Genomic DNA, 11,770 nt, shown 5'->3' with positions numbered 1-11,770 from the left:
TCCCTCTTTACATTTGGTTGTATAATTTGCTATTCGCGACTTTAGCGATGGTTATGTTATGACACTTCTAGTTAGACCTTGTATGTTTGACACCTTCCAATTTGGATATCTTTATAACAGGTTCAGGTTTTAAAAATTACAGGTTTTTACCCAAATGAACCTATTACAAACATATCCATGCAGTTTTATTCTAGAATTACGTGTTTACTTTTCCGCGATAAGTGAGGGTGTCACAACAAGATTCGCATATTCCATATGATTGAGAATCAAATGGTTCATAAAATCTAATCGACACTAGCTTTCAATGCGTTTCTTATTTATGTGACCTAATCGAAAAAAGCCAAATGTACAAATCATTTGGATTATTAGTTATGAGTCTTTTGGATTGTATTATGAAGATATCATTGCTTGAGTTGGACGTGTCTAAAACTTGTATATCATAAAGATAAGTGACATGGCTCACAGCCATGTCTATTTTCAACAAAATACAAATCCTTTCATGCCTAACATAGAAATGGAAATAATGTTTTTAGACAAGGTGGGTACATAAAAACTATTATGTAAATTACAACTCAAAGCTATAAGCAAAAACAAGTACACAAGTCCCTCTCGAAGTGGCGGCTACCCTAGCTCCATTTCCTTGTCGGAGATTTATATCACTCTTGTTTAGCTTTTCCACATTTCCAAGTCCCACTTGGAGTAACAAGTCCAACTTTGATATCTCCCAAATACTTGGGGCAATTTCGCTTCCAATGGCCCATGACATTACAATAATGACATTCCTCATATGATTGGGCACCCTTCTTTGTCTTGGTTTTGGTAGTCCCACTATCCATTTCCAATTCATTATCAAGTTTGGGTTTCTCACCCATCTTTGCCTTCTCTTTAATAATACCAATACTCTTTTCATTTGCAAGGACACTCTTGCTAGAACTCCCACTGAATTTAATACTTCTCCTTGTTTCTTCAAGCAAGGATGCCTTGGTTTTAGCGAGATTTTCTTCACAAGATTTTTTTACCAAGGTGGTGGACATTAATATTGGAGTGGGCGGTGTGGAGGTGGTAAAGAAACAAAAATTTCCATCTTGACCAATGCCAACGCGTAATTCTCTAATCGTATCATTGTCATACTCGGAGCACTTTGCATCGAATGATTGGAGCCATGAATCAAAGGTGATTGGTGTAGGATTATTAGATGAATTCATTGCGTATAATTAACTACAAAAACGGAAATGAAGGAAATAGTTAACATCTATCGTTTTAATAATACTTGTAAACAAGTATTGCATTTATATAGTGACCTTTACCCAACTATTATAAATGATTCCGAGATCCAAATTCATATTAATATGGGTACGCTGAGCCGAGTCATCCCTTATTAATATAACTCGGTGGATTAACCTCTTAATCGATTCTACTTCTAGAACTCTCGGTCGATAAAAATTACTCTAATTTTCATCTTTAGCCCGGAACACATGCGACTACGGTTACGAATACTTCCGTTGAGCTCAATCCAAATTTCGATGTAATAACATTTTATTACCCACTTACCCAACGTAACAAGTTTAGTACCCCGATGAGCCGAATCTACTTCCTTATGAAATTGGGATTCATGGTTTCTATTATTTGGTAAGGCTAATTCTCAATTATTAAAAGTGAGAGGTCTTGTCATTTTATTATCTATCACGTTTTAAGTGAATGATGTGACCATAATTAGAGCATATTTAGTCCCCGAATTAGCCTTGTTCCCATGCTTTTTAGTTCATATTTGGGTCATTTGTTGTCTTTAGTTCTTTGTTTTGCATATTGTTTGAGGTTTTGATCCCTTGGTAGGAAAGGAGTGCAAACCTTTAATTTTCATGGCAAAATGAGGCTAAATTGATTGAATTCAATGACCAAGCATCAAGGAGAGACAAGATTAGAAGGCCTTTGTACATACTATAGTAGATGGGAAATGATGAGAAAAGATCCTTGCATCCCCGAGGAAATTCTCAAGGATTTTGTGAAGAAAAAGGAAGAAAAGAAGAAGGAAAGAAACTGCCTGACAATCCGTGCGGATTGCCCTGAAGACGCCCGTCCCCCACAGACAATCCCAGCGTCTTCCTCCACAAGACGCCCGGGCAAAACCTCCAGAAGACGCCCGTCTTCACCCTCTGGACGCCCGTCCAGGAACGCCCAAATCTGCCCGTCCCGTGCTAAAGACGCCCGGATTCCCAGACAGTCCCATTTCGTCTTCTACAAGCTTCAAGGAAGGATGCACATCTTTTTCTAGAGACCGGAGTCTCCCTAGAGACCGGAGTCTCCCTAGAGACCGGAGTCTCCCTAGAGACCGGCGATTCCTCAACAAGGGACTTATTCGTCATTTAAGGCCTTAGTTAACCCTAATTCATGCACCTAATCCCCACTATAAATACCCCATTAGTGTAATTAGAAGAGCATGTTCTTTTTAGCAATCTTTAGTGTAGTTAATATTAATCAAATCTCTCTTTAATCTTATAATCAACATTTAATCAAGTTTTAATACAAGTTTTATTTCCTTAATCTCTCTCTTGTTCATCCTTTATTTTGGGTAATTGAAGATTATTTGGGTTATTATTGGGAGATTGACAACCTTCCAATCAAGCATCAAGTACTTCTTTTATTCTTTGCTTTATTATTGGAATCATTAGTAGGTATAATTTTCTTTATCCCTTTTTAACTATTGCTAATTACTTTCATTTATTCATCATGTTTCACTTTGTTGGTATGATTGACAACCTTGCTAGCATGTTCAACATGATAATGAGTGAGTAGTTTCCTTAGCTAGGGTTAATGGGTAATTAGGGGAAATCAACATGGGGAATGATTCATGCTTAATCTAATATGTTTTCATAATTTATTTGCTTGCTTGTTGTGATCTCAACTTATGCACATGTTATGTTTGATGAAATGTGAGCCTATTGAATCCTTGCATTTTTTTTACCCATCACCTATCTTTTCAATGAGACTTGTAAGACATAAACCAACTCGAGTCTCAGTAGACCATGCATATTGTTGAGTAGGGAAGATTAAGTCGACTTTTAGGTGTTGTACAATCTAATCGATTCGGCTCCGGGACCCAAATTTTCCTAGGATTGTAAGACATAAACCAACTCGATCCATCACAACAATAATTGCTTGCTTATAATTTGAGAATATGTTTGTATGATCAATTCCCATGAATCCCCTATGACCCCATGACACCCTAGTGCTTTTTATCAATTGTTTACATCCCTTTTAATTCATCTTGCTTGTTTACTTTCATTGCTATTTAGTTTAGTGACCTTCTACTTCAACCCCAATTGTGACACCCTTAGACACCACTAGTTGCAATAGAAATCTCATCTCAATTCCCGTCCCTTGGGATCCGACCTTTACTTGCCTCTTTACTAATTGTAGAGTTGTTTGTGAAGTTATAAATTGTGTTTTGGTCTAGGTGCTCTTGACGACAAGTACTGAAAACTAAACCCCTCACTAGGGATACCGACCAAAAATGGCGCCGTTGCCGGGGACGGTGTTAACTTGATTTAGATTTTCTTGTATTGTTATTAGTTGTGTCTTTCTTTACCTTGGGGAAGTAAAACTCCTCAAGGTTTGTTCTAATTATTTTCGAGTTGTTTGATATTTTGCATGTCTAGAAGGTCACAAGGTGACTTGTTACCCTTTGATCACGAAATTGAAAGAACTTTGACAACCAATAGAAGACTTGCTAGGAGAACTTTGAGAGGTATTGGTAAGGTTGTAGATATTCAACCAAATAATATTGAGTTCATCAACCCTTTTGCAAGAGAAGGTGAGGAGAACCCAACACAAAATCAACCCACAATGCCTAAGTTTTCATCACATTCCGTACCCACCAAGGAGAACCTACCCAATGGTACTCCCACACCACAACATCTAACCGGAAATTTTATTGCCAAATCCGCATTTATCCAATTAGTTGAAAGAAGCCAATTTGGGGGGATGCCTAGTGAAGATCCTCATTCTCATATGGAGCTTTAAGCAAAGAGATGAAGAATCTTTGTATGAAGCTTGGGAGCGATTCAAGGGAATTTGTCGCTCATGTCCTCATCATGGACTTAGCGAGTGGTTCTTGGTACAACAATTTTGGAACGGTCTTTATGAAGATTCAAGGAACATTCTCAACATGGGATCAAATGGAATGTTCACCGAAGTTGATGACAATCAAACTTGGAACAAGATTGAGGAAATGACGGTCCATAACTCACAATATAGTAGACCTCGCAAGGCTACTAGAGGAGGAAAGCATGAAGTGGACTCCATTACTCTATTGGTTGCTCAACTTAGTGCTCACATTGATACCATCAATTTGAAGTTTGAAAAAGCTATGGCTAGACTTGAAGAAGCCTCAAAATCACCAAAGCATCATGTTAATGCCATGACGGCATCTTCATCAATCCCAAGTGGGATATGTAAGAATTGTGGAACTTTGGGACATGACCAAAGTGAATGTAGGAGAACAAATGAACAAGTGAATGCTTTCCAAGCATACAAGAGTGGCACCCCTTATTCAAACTATTACAATGAAAACACCAAATTCCATCCAAATCTGTCATACAAAAGCCAAAATGTTCAAAACCCTCAACCAACATACACCCCACCTCCCATGAGAAACCAAAATCAAAGACCCTTTTACAACCAAAACCAAGGTTACCAAAATCAAACTCCATACAATCAACAAAATGACCAAGGTTTTGATGTTCAAAAAGCGGTCCTCCAAATGCAAAAGAATCAACAAGAGTTTTTCACTCAAATGCAAAAAGATAGTCAAGCAAAGGAAATCACCATCAACAACATCCTAGCTCACACCAAAATGTTGGAAACCCAATTGACTCAACTAGCATCTTCAAGCTCACAAAGACAAAAGGGGCAATTACCACCTCAAAGTAATCCCCCAAGACATGAATCGGTTAGTGTCATTCACTTGAGAAGTGGCACAAGGTATGAAGCACCGAAGAAGCAAGTTGAGGATGAAGTTGTGGAAGCTAGTGACAAAGAAGAAATTGTGCAAAACTCCAAGGATGGAGAACCATCAAAAGAAGAAATTTCAAAGAAAAATGAAGACAAGGTCAAGGAGAAGGAGCCCATTGTGATTAAACTTCCTTTTCCGAGTCGTCAAGCTAAGCCCAAATTTGATGACCAACTTGGAAAATTTATGGAAATTGTGAAGAATTTGGAAGTCTCAATTCCTTTCACGGAATTAATCAAACACGTGCCGGCCTATGCGAAATACATGAAAGACATCCTCACAAAGAAGAAGTCGATTCGGAAGCTTGAGACTATCGCCTTCACTAAGGTGAGTAGTGCAATCCTTCAAGGGAGTTCACCTCCAAAACTCAAATATCCGGGAAGCTTCTCAATACCGTGTACCATTGGCGACGCCACGATCAACAAAGCCTTATGTGATCTAGGGGCTAGTGTGAGTCTTATGCCGTACTCGGTGAGTAAAAGGTTAGGGATAGGAGAGCTTAATGCACCAATATCACACTCCAAATGGCCGATAGATCGACGAAGACACCATTAGGTATATGGGAAGATGTTCCCGTAAGAGTTGGGAAATTTTTCATCTCGGTGGACTTTGTCATTGTTGACATGGAAGAAGACTCCAACATTCCAATCATTCTAGGAAGACCTTTCTTACACACCGCGGGGGCGGTGATTGATGTGAAGCATGGAGAGCTCACTCTATAAGTGGGAGATGAGAGCATAACTTTCAATCTTGACAAGACCATGAGATCTCCCCGTTTGCATGAACCATGTTTTATGGTTGATCATTATAGCCGGAAGGATGATAGGAAGAAGTCGGAATTCCAATGGAAGAAGAAAATTGATGATGCTCCATTCAAAGAGCAAGTGAATTGTAACAAAGAGAGCTTGAAAAGCTCGCCAAAGTCAAGCAATGAACAGGATGGCCTCATTGGCTAAGACAAGAAAGTAGGAGAGTTGTCTCTATCAACTCAAGAGATCTTTAGTGACCAAGTAGATGAAGTTTGTGGTCTTTGGGACGATGAGTTTGAAGGAATTTTCAATCCCTATATTGGTAATGCTATCGATCAAGACCGACATGAAGGACAACAAGGGCAAAGATCTATTGAAGATCTTCATCATGATAATGAACAAGCTTTTGACTACTTCTTCAAGGTGTTGAGCAACATCAACAACACCTTGGACATGCCCCCATGACATCTCACTAAGGATGAGAGTTTGGTGGAGTCCTCCCTAAACCACCATTTGTAAATATTTCTAACTCTCTAACTTGTATTTTAATTCCTACATTGCATTTTTGTCATTTGTGGATTTTTATGCTTTGATCAAGATAATTATCATTTTTGAGAGAAGTGAGGGAGGGACTAATGATTTAATTGATGTGTAGTGCTTTAGCTTAGTGTGGGGATAGCATTTGCCTAGGATATTCATGCCTTAGTAGTGCCCCTACAATGAAGAACACGGGATTTGAAGAATGAAAAATGACAAGGGATATGCAAGTGCACGGATGGAACTGAATCCGGGTAAAACAGGGAGAATCCGAGCATCTTCAAGGGGAATCCGCTCGTCTTCAATAAATCCGAGTGACTTTGTCAAAATCCGCCCGTCCATCTGAGCTGAAAAAAATTGAAATTTTGGGACTGTCGAAAAATCCGAGCGTCCTGGTGAAGAAGACGCTCGTCCTCAGAAATCCGCCCGTCTTTGAAGGAAAGACGCCCGTATTTTTGGCTGTGAAAAACAAGAAAGCTCACTGTCTGAGAATCCGCCCGTCTTCAGCAAAAGACGCCCGTCTTGCAATCAAAGAATCCGAGCGTCTTTGCTGAAAGATGCCCGTCTTTAGGCGAGAATCCTGAACAAAAAAAAAGACAGAATCCGAGCGTCCCGAAGGAAAGACGCCCGTCTTCCCCTGCTGTTTCAAATTTTTCGGGTATTTTAAATACCCCCTCCCACATTCATTTCTTCATTCATTCATTCAAAACACTACCCATAAACCCCAAAACTCAAAACCCTCATCCTCTCCATCACCAAAACAAGATTTTCTCAACCAAATTCAACAAAATCAAATCCAAACTTCCTTTTAACAACAATTAATCACTCCTCTTCCAACAAAAATCAAACCAAGCACCAAAATCTTCAACCTTTGAGTCGATTTTTGAAACTACAAAGGCAAAGCCTTTCATCTTAAAATCGATTTGGGTATACTTGGAAATTGAAGATTTTCACTCTTTTCTTGGTATTTTCATCAATGGCAAAAACAAAAGGATCAACAAAGGCACCTAAGGCACAGGCTGTAACACCCCGCGCTTTCCTTATATTTTAAATAAATTTTTAAGTAATTTTTATTAAATAATTATTATTTAAAGCTTATCTTCATAAAATATCGTCATAGCCGTGTAACGGTAATAATAGTGTAGATTTTAATAATATTATTCTCCGTCTCGAGTTATAGTAGGCTTGGGACGAAAATTCTAGTGGATACCGACTCATTTTGAGTTATTGGGCTTAACTTGACTCATGGGTCTTTTCCCTCCTCTTTCCTCTACACTAACCCCCAACTAAACCCTCACAACTTCATCTCCCTCATTCTAATTTCTGAAATTTCCCCAACAACCACTCCACCATTGTTAAACCCTTGCTCTCAACCCTAAAATCACCATAATTCACTCAATTCTTCACCAATCTCGTTTCTTTTCGCGCCATTCTCTTCCTTTTCTCATTTCCCTTCTTTCTAAGTAAGAAAGTTGTCATCTTTTCCTCTATTTCGAAATTCTCATCTTACAAGGATGTGGATTCTTGACTTAATACCTTTATTTTTGTGTTTAGGGGAGAACTTGGACAACCCGGAGGAGGATAGCTACATCATTGACGAGTCTTTAGAAGATTGAAGTGCAAAAGGTAACGGTGATGGGTTACTCGACTTTTATGTTAAAATTGTGTGGTTTTATATAGTTATAATCTCATATGAATGATAAAAGTTGTATCTTTCATGATTGGTGCTAATTTGGTTGTTGGATATCATGCTTGTTTGCAATTCTCACATGTTTGGATGAAAATCTCATGCTACATCTCTTGAATCCGAAATTAACCATTCACATGCCTTAATATGTTGTTTTTCCGAGTTAGAATCATGCTAGGATACGTAAATAATTGATGGGAAACGATTTTTGTTGATTTCAAATGATTTGGAAGCGTTTTGCATTGAACCCGCGTGTTTGTAGTCCCAGTAGTGGGGGCCGCAGCCGATCCATCTTGGACCGGTGGGAGATCCCTGTAAGTTTTTGAACATATTTCGTAAGCTTTGTAGTCCCAGTAGGGTGGACCGTGGCAGTCTCCTCTTTGACCGGTGGGAGTACATGAAGGTTTTAGGTGATTTTGAGTTTTGGGCGTATTCCCAGTAGGGTGTGGCAGCCTGGTCTCTTGACCATTTGGGAGTGCATGAAGGTTTTATGTGTTTTTGAAATTTGGCCGTATTCAGTAGGTGGGCAGCATCGGTCTCTTGACATTTGGGAGTGCATTGTAAGTTTTATTTAAATTTTGACTTTGGCATGTTGTCCCCCGGGTGGCGGCCGTAGTACACCACCCTTTGGGAGTCCCCCTGTCCGCTCTATTTCACTTGTGACTTCTAATAACGATTGAGTTATGCATGTATCTTCTTTCCTATCGATAATTAGTTACATTAAGACTCATTAATGTTATGAACATGCAAAATGGTTATGGTTCTTGTTCGGACCCGAGTGTGACGTTTTACATTGTGAGACTACTCGACATTCCCTATTTGTTTGCCCTCGGACATTGGGTCACGGTTAGGTGCCATTGTTTCCGAGTTGGGCTATTTTTCCTTCCGCCTCTTCGGACCGGGGGTCACGGTTAGGTGACAAGGTTCCGCTTGAGGTTACTCGACTTTCGGGCACGGTTAGGTGTACCATATTTCGAGTCTTGGATACGATTTGGTATCGTTTGTCGAATCGGGTGTCGTCCATCCCGAGAGTCTGGCCAGGTTTAGACTAGGACCGTATTATGATCGTCGTCCTACCAAGAGGTTGGAGTCTAGAGGGTTGTCTTGTTTGAGTCTATACCTTGTAATTGTCTTACATTTGAGTCGAGTTGGTAAGTGACAGTTTGACCTAATAATTCTTCTCTCATTGTGCTTTACCATTCCTATTTTCTTGTGCCCACTAATCATGATTTTCTTAATACCGTAAGTATTTACTCTTATGCTTGTTTGCTTAATTAAATTCTTAATTACTTGCATTTTGACATATTGTGGTGGGAGAACCCGAGTTACTCCCCACTGACTGTGGCTTTCATATCTATTATGAATGACAGGTTGGTGATGAAGCTAAGTGGGGAAGACCGTGTGAGCTAGCGAGTTCTTACCTCGGACCTTATTTAGTTATCACATAATAGACTCACCTACTTTTCGAATCTAGGTTAATTCGTGGGATATATTTTCCCCAATAAATAGACTTGTTTTGTAAACTTAAACTTAACTGTCTAAACTTATTTATCGTGTTGGTGATGCCTCGCGTTGGACTTCTTTAGAAGCCTTAAAAGTTTTCAAAAATCTCGTGTTTCCGCCACGATTTACTAGTTACTTTTAGTTACCTCAACGAGGGGTGTCACAGTTGGTATCAGAGCATATATTGCTCCCGACGCACACATGTGTACCCCAACTTAAAATTTTTACTTGACCTTGAATAATGAATGAGAGATGGGTAGAATTAAGGACCTAAGTTGGTAGCCTTTTTGTGTATGCTTTGTGATAGGTTATAACTTGTTTACTCTTGTGCAAGAAGATGGCACGACCAACCCATGTGGAAAATGCTATCATGCAAGCCCTCACCCAAGTGCTTGCTAATCAACAAAATGCTCAACCCGCTCCCCCTGCACCCGAAGCTAACCGTCAAGGAAGTTATGCTTGGATTGCAAGTCAACTAGCAAGGAACAAGGCTAAGACCTATGGTGGTGAAGTGGATCCCGTTTCTCTCTCGGAGTGGTTTCGTGATATGGAGAAGAACTTCTCTCTCTTTGATGCCCGAGAGGAGGACAAGGTGAGATTATCCTCTCACTTTCTTGTGAAGGAAGCCGATAGGTGGTGGACTTTGACCGGTCCTACCGCTACTCAAGACCCCAACTTTGATTGGAGCCGCTTCAAGTCACTTGTGGAGACCCGCTTCTATCCTAAGGAGCTCAAGCAACAAAGATTGAAGGAATTCTTGGAATTCAAGCAAGGGAAGCTATCAATTCAAGCCTACACCGACAAGTTTAATGAGCTTGCTCATTATGCCTCCAAGTTCGTGAAAGATGAAGAGGATCGTGTCTACTTCTACAAGAACAAGTTGAATCCTAAGGTGGAAAGCATGGTGAGAAGAAGCTCAACTACCTTTGTGGAAGTCTATGATGATGCTATTTGGGCCGAAAGCTCTCTGAAGGCCATTGAGGAAGATTCTAAAACCCACTCCTCTTCTCATTCTTATCGTTCTATCTTTCATGGCAAGAGACCATTTGTGCCTTCTACTTCCAACTATGCCAACAAGAGGAGGTTTGTGCCAAGGATGCAAGACCATGGAGGACAAGGACCAAGAGTTCCAGAATCTAGAGGACAAGTTCCCACACCAACCAATGAACTTGAGAAGGACCGTAAGTGCTACCATTGTAGACAAGCTCTACACCCCGGAGTTGGATGCTATGGCAAGCCCTTGACTTGCTTTCATTGTAAGAAGCCCGAACATCGTGTTGCCGATTGCCCCGAGAAGAAGAATGCTCCTACTCCAAATGCTAGGCCAAGAGGAACTATCTTTGTCATGAGTCGAGCCGAAGCCGCCGCTCATCCCGATATCATTACGGGTATGTTCTCAATTTTTGATCAACCTTGCCTTATTCTATTCGATACCGGCGCATCTTTATCCTTTATATCTTCCAAGTTTTCGGAAAAATTAGCCCTTGAACCTATTCCTAGTGAGGAAACTTCTATATCCTTACCTTCCGGAGAGATGTTCTCTTGTTCCCTCACTTTCTCCGACATTCCTATCTCTATTTCGGGAACCTTATTCCCCGCTAACCTACTTCGTTTTCCCCTTGAGGAATTCGATGTAATTTTGGGTATGGATTGGTTGTCAAAGTATGATGCAAGATTCGAGTGTAGAGACCAAAAGATTCGCCTCAAGAGTCCGTTAGGCACTCGTGTGTCCTATAGAGGAGTCCGTTCCCAAGAAGGTGTGAAGTTGATTTCCGCTTTGAAGTTGATGAGTATGAGGAGGAAAGGTTACCAAATCTTTCTTTGTGTGGTGACTTCGACCTCCCCTTCCTTACCAAAGATCAAAGAAGTGCCCGTGGTTTGTGAGTTCGCCGATGTCTTTCCCGAAGAGTTGCCCGGAATTCCTCCCGAGCGAGATGTTGAGTTCTCTATCGACCTTGTACCCGGAACCGGTCCGATTGCTAAAGCCCCGTACCGTATGGCGCCAACCGAGTTGAAGGAGTTGACAAAAGCAACTTGATGAGATGATTGAGAAAGGATTCATTAGACCTAGTGCCTCGCCTTGGGGTGCTCCCGTTCTCTTTGTGAAGAAGAAAGATGGATCCATGAGACTTTGCATTGACTACCGTGAGCTTAACCGTGTTACCATCAAGAACAAGTATCCTCTACCAAGGATTGAAGATTTGTTTGATAAACTCAAAGGTGCTTCTACTTTCTCCAAGATTGATTTGAGATCCGGTTATCACCAAATTCCCGTTCGTGAGTCCG

At 40.4% G+C, this 11,770-nt stretch overlaps 1 pseudogene; it reads right to left on the bottom strand.

The window, feature by feature from the left end:
* Positions 1–4,000: 4,000 nt before the first annotated feature.
* On the bottom strand, positions 4,001–4,098 carry LOC141603279 (small nucleolar RNA R71; annotated as a pseudogene).
* Positions 4,099–11,770: the final 7,672 nt, after the last annotated feature.

This window comes from Silene latifolia, chromosome 9 (assembly GCF_048544455.1).
Source record: "Silene latifolia isolate original U9 population chromosome 9, ASM4854445v1, whole genome shotgun sequence".
Taxonomy (NCBI): domain Eukaryota; kingdom Viridiplantae; phylum Streptophyta; class Magnoliopsida; order Caryophyllales; family Caryophyllaceae; genus Silene; species Silene latifolia.
Note: the sequence above shows the minus strand (reverse complement) of the source record. Positions and strands in the feature narration are given on the sequence as shown.